General features: G+C 37.8%; 1 pseudogene; it reads left to right on the forward strand.

The window, feature by feature from the left end:
• The window catches only part of LOC101998769, a 12,318-nt pseudogene that overhangs the window by 5,597 nt on the left and 1,001 nt on the right, over positions 1-5,720 (forward strand).

Genomic DNA, 5,720 nt, shown 5'->3' on the forward strand with positions numbered 1-5,720 from the left:
ATGTTTCAGTAAGAATAGGGAATAGGGAGATGGTGGAGGGGGATGAGCTTGGGGGAGGGTCAACCAAAAGCAAATATGTTAAAAATTGCCATAGAGAAATAAGGGACTTCATAAACAAGTTTTTTTTTTCAAAATTAGAAAACAAAAATTTTTAATGGAAAGATTTTAAAAAGCAAATAAGTCATATTATTATAGAGGTTTTGGTGGTCTTTATGACAAGGCATGAGGTGAGTGTCACAGCTATGTGCATGTCTTCCAGCTCACCAATATAGGCACAAAGAGTGTGTACATGGTTGTAAAACCAGCAACATAAGTGAAAAGTGGAAAATATTTCAGTCAAATCAATAGTGTGTTTTTCCTTTTGTGGCTGGTTATATTCAAAATGTCAAAATACTTTCCTTTTGGAATATGGATGTGGGTTCGTGCAGGTTTGTGGGATGAAGACACAGCTTACCTTTAGGATGTCACTAGTTTTTCACCTGCAGGGAGAGTCAGCCTCTCTAGGGACTGAGACTCCTTCCCTTAGCCAAGGGCAATTTTCTTATTCTCCAAATTTACACCTAAGCAAGTTGATTTCTATATCCTCAAAACAACCTGACTGGACCTCCAAAGGGTCAATGAGAAATGCAAATACCTGATTTAGGAATATCACAGTTTGCTGGATTTTTTCCAAAACTAGTTTTGCATATGCTTTGTACCCTTGGAAAGGGCTCAGAAAAGATTCACATGGAGGGCAACAAGAGAAACAAACCTAGAAACAAAAGATGGGTTATGGTTAGATGCTAACACTCCACTCTGTAGCCAGATCAGGTGTAGACCAGTGGAAATTCTCCCATACTTTCCCAATCAATCAAGTCTTCTCTACTCTTTCTCATAATTCCCATTGTGTATAGAATAGAAAGAGAAAATTTCCACCCAGTGGTCTGTGCTCTAAGAATTTGACAGGGCCCAGTAGGTTTGGGTGCAGGTTGCAGGTGCCAGGGAAGCACTGTGTGCTCACTGCACAAAAGTAGACAGCTGAGTCACTGGGCTGGGAGTCTCTGATATGCAGGGAAACTTGCAGGCTGGTTTTATTTAGGTGAACTGTAAATCTGCCTTCCTCCCTTTTGCCATTGGAGAAGATGGACATCAGAGCCTTGGGGCCTTTCCCAGGATGCTGTCTGTACCACCAGAAGTACTGAGAATTACTATCACTGAAAGTACAGTTGATGAAGGCCATGGCTCCTTCTGAAACACTGAGGTATCCCGGGCTCTGTTGCACCTTCTGCTGGCTGTTCACCCCTGTGCAGAGAGATGGACAAACAGGACTGGATGTCTATGGAAGCTAACAACCCAGAAGGGCTTTTCCATGGTCCTCCCACCTGCTTTTTTTCAGCATGAGAAAATTAGTACTTCTACCCTTCCACCTAAAATATCTGAACTATAGTCTCCCATATTGTATTTTTATGTGCCCATAACCATGGTCGAACTCACCCCTCAGTTGAAGCCAGAGTACCACTAGCGCAACACTTAAGCGATGCATCATTGTTTTCACTGATGATTCACTCTTCAACAGCAACAAAATGACTGGAATTTAGTGAGTTTAAATTCTTCTGCTGTAAGATGAATAAGAAAGAAAAACCACAAACTGTTCATCTAATTAGAAAGAAGCTTCTAGTTTTCACCGCTACCTCAGAAAACTCCCTCCTCCCTCTAACCACACCCAGAACACAGAGACACAAAGGACCATGTGAGAAATTGCATCTGGGTTTCTGAGAAGATGCTGCCCTCTTGTGGATGCACCGCAGTGTCATAGAAATATTTGAAGTGCAGACTCTTCTTATGTGAAATATTAAAACTAGCAATAGTTTAGTCAGATGAGAATTTTGAGACATTTGCTCAAGTTTACCTATGAGTATGAGTGTGCAAACACTTTTCACCAAATGGTAAGTTATTTTCAGCAAATGAAAGTTATTTCACTAGTCACCTTTCTGTAACATTTTTGAAAAACCTCTCAATAAATAATAGTTTCTGTTCTTTATCTCTTCTCTGTTTCACTTCATACAACCCATATTGCTCTTTCATCATTAATTTTTATATAAATTTTCTAGGAGCCGGGCAATGGTGGCACAAGCCTTTAATCCCAACACTCGGGAGGCAGAGGCAGGCGGATCTCTGTGAGTTCGAGACCAGCCTGGTCTCTAAAAACCAAAATAAATAAATAAATAAATAAATAAATAAATAAATAAATAAATAAATTTTCTAAAGATGTGCTTAAAATAAAATAGGTTTAAATATGGCTTAAGGTATATAGCTCCAATTTACAGACTAGGTGCATTGTATTTATATGTCTATTTATTCATTCATTTATTTTTGTATAGGTTATGTTTGTGATTGTGTAATGGGGTATAAATACATTGTCACACGTGTGTGTACATGTGTACACTTCACAGATTTTCTTTATTACTCTTTACCTTATTTTAATTATTTACAATGCATTTTATAAAACCCTGTTGAAACAATTATAAAAAGTCATCCTAGATTTCACTGCTATATCAACAAGCCATTCTCTTCTTCCCTGCCCACCCTCTCTCAAACACAGACACGAGGAACACATGAGGAATTGCCTCTCAATCTCTCACTGAATAAAGCTCATCATTCCAGTCTACTTTGTCAGTGAACTCCAGAGACTGGACTGACAATGTCCTCACCAGTGCTAGGGCTGCAAATGTGGATGCAGTACTGGATAGTACACGTGTTCTGGGGATCTGGACACAGTTCTTCATGCTGGTGACAAGAGCACTTCACTGATTGAGCCATCTCTCCAGTCTCTGTTTATTTTTATTAGCAGCACCAATTATATAAAATGTTGTTGATTATAACATCTAAATGCACATATGTAAGATATGCTACTCATATTCACTCCCCATTTCCCTCTTTTGCACTTGCTGATGAGCAGTTGAGCTCATTCATAACTTGGTTAATGTAAATAATACCAAAACAGCATGATGTGCACATATCGTTATTGTATACTGAGTTTGATTCCTTCCGGCACACATCTAGGTAAAGCTCGGTTATGTGGATTTGATATTTTCAGATTTTAAGCAAGGAAATACACTAAATTCTGTAATGGTTGCACTAGTTTATATATTCTAATCAGTTGCATATAAAGGTTTATTTCTTATCATGTCCACAACATCATTGGCTTTTGTTTTCTTGATGACATCCATTATTTTGAGGGTAAGATGAATCTTTAGGGTAGCTAGTATTTGACCAGAGGTTCCTTTACCACGATGGTACCAGAAGTGCTTGGAAGTGCAGTAGCAAACATTCATAACAGGGATGCTGGTGATCATCTAGGGCAGTACTGTGCTCCATCCCTGAGACAGACAAAGGATACAACATCCTAGAAAGACAGAAGATGGAGCTGTGAGGAAATGAAAAGTATAATTTTATCCATTGGAATGGGAAGGCTTACAAGGCTAAGCCAATTGGGCTTTGACTAGGGAGTTTTATTGAGCCTATGTTTCTTCTCCTTCCCACTATTAGTCCTATTTAGGGTCCCCACCCCATGCCTATCTACCAGTTCACCTCAAGTTGTCTTCAGGGAACAAGAAGTTGCCCTCTCAAGGAGCTTGCTTTTGCTTTCTCATCTGTCTGTTCTCCTCTAACTCTTCCTTAGAATCACCGCATCACAGATCAAAAGCTGAAGCATAATTAATAAAAACTCAGAGACAGCTATCGGGGTTCGACCTGAACACTAGAAAATCAAAGAAGCCAGTAACTGGCTCTTATTTCAGCCTCAGTCCAAAAATGGTGACCCTGCCTCTAGGAAACCTTAGAATGAGACTAAGCCCGAGAGCTGTCTCCTCTCATTTTATAATCCCCTCTGGTTCTGGGATTAAGCATGGGCACCATGGGCACCACTACTGTTTGGTTTTTATGACAAGCTAGTGTAGCTTCTAGGATTAAAATAGTCATTGTGGCTACTGGGATTAAAGGTGTGTGTCATTGCTGCCTGGTCTGTAAGGATGGGCAGTGTGGCTGTTTTACTTTACTGATCTTCAGGCAAGTTTTATTTATTAGAATACAAATGAAATGTCACCACATTTCCCCCTTTTTGTCTAAAATAAAAAGAAGACTATAACAAATACAAGAGAATCTATATACAATAAGTACAATAATTATAGACAACATATACAGGCAATAAATATATCAACAATGTCTAGTCCATTTGTATCTGACAAATTCAGAGAAAATGCTCCATATCTATCCTATCTCAGTGAGTCCAAAGTCTTCTATCTAATTTATTTTCTATTATAATTTGTTTTCTGTATCAGGTAAACAAGGAAAACTATAATTATAACTATCTAGTATTCAACTCCCTTGGAGACCCAAGAAGGCAGTAATATTAACTGAATAAGCAGGAAGTATAAGTAAGTGACTTCCAAAAACTGTCAGTAATGACAGAAACAGCTGTCTTCCTGAACAGTCACCCAAAGTTCCTTTGCAATTTTAGGGTATACATCTTCAGCCTACAGGCCTAGCATATCTAACAGACTTCTCTGAAAAGCAGGATACTGTGAAGTCTGTCCCTCCTTGTGTTGACAATGTTTGGCAGCTACTTTCTTTTGTGTTCTGCTTGTCTAATAAGGACAGCATACTGTCAGCGGTTGAGACAGGGACATTTTCTTGCTCAGTGTCTTACTTTGACCACAAAGAAAATGAACTCCACGTGGAGTTTCTTTGATGCCCATTACTTCTATGAAGTAGATTGGTATTGCTAGGAACAGACATATCTCATTGTCATAAAAGGGAACAAAGGTTATTAAAACACCTTAAATGCTATATCCTGTAGATCTTTGAAGCATTTGTTTACCCAAATGTATCTTTGTTTTACCTTCAAAGCATACTTGATATGACTACAAGTTTGATTATAATAAGTGATTAACTATTAACATGCATTTTCTTACTATCCTAAACAGTTGGTAATAATAATTTTTAAGGATAGAAATTGCATTACATTGTTAGATGAGTTATATAGGTACAATGCCTTGAACAAGAGTAGAAATGTATGTATAGTGTGTTATGACAAAATTCATCTCAATATACAAAATTTGTATATAATATACAAAAGTCCAATCCAATGTAAAACATTTAAAACTAGTAATTGCTTTTTAAAAATAGATTCAATAATCTACCCTTTTACCTTATCATATCTATTTATCCATTTTTTATTTTCAAAACAAAAACCTTGAATCTGATCTTCTTGATTAGCTTTTTTCCAGACCATTTTTCCTAACAACTTGTAGCCAACACTTTAAACAAAGACAAACATCCATAATCCATTTAACTACCAAAAACCACCCACCCTACTTCTTGGGAATGTGGGTATCATATTTTAAAATTTACTTCCTGTTGTCTGGGGGCAATGGTATCTTTCAGAGATCCTGAAAACTTTGGTTATTTGTCAAGTCCGGGGAAAATAGCTGTATCTTTTTCTTCCAGTCAATGCCTAATGGGAAAATTCAAGTCTTGTCTCAAGTCCTGGCTAAAGTAGTATGTTAGGCTATATCATCTCAGCTAGCCACCTCAAAATTATTCTGAGAAGTTTGTAGTCCAAAGCTGATCCTTAGGTGGCATTTTTTGACTTAGTGGTGTTATCGTATTCCTGGTGGAGTCATTATTGTGGAGCCCCATCTTGCTTATGGAGACTTCAAAGATTGCTATTAGGCATGCTC

Source organism: Microtus ochrogaster, unplaced genomic scaffold (assembly GCF_000317375.1).
Source record: "Microtus ochrogaster isolate Prairie Vole_2 unplaced genomic scaffold, MicOch1.0 UNK117, whole genome shotgun sequence".
NCBI lineage: Eukaryota > Metazoa > Chordata > Mammalia > Rodentia > Cricetidae > Microtus > Microtus ochrogaster.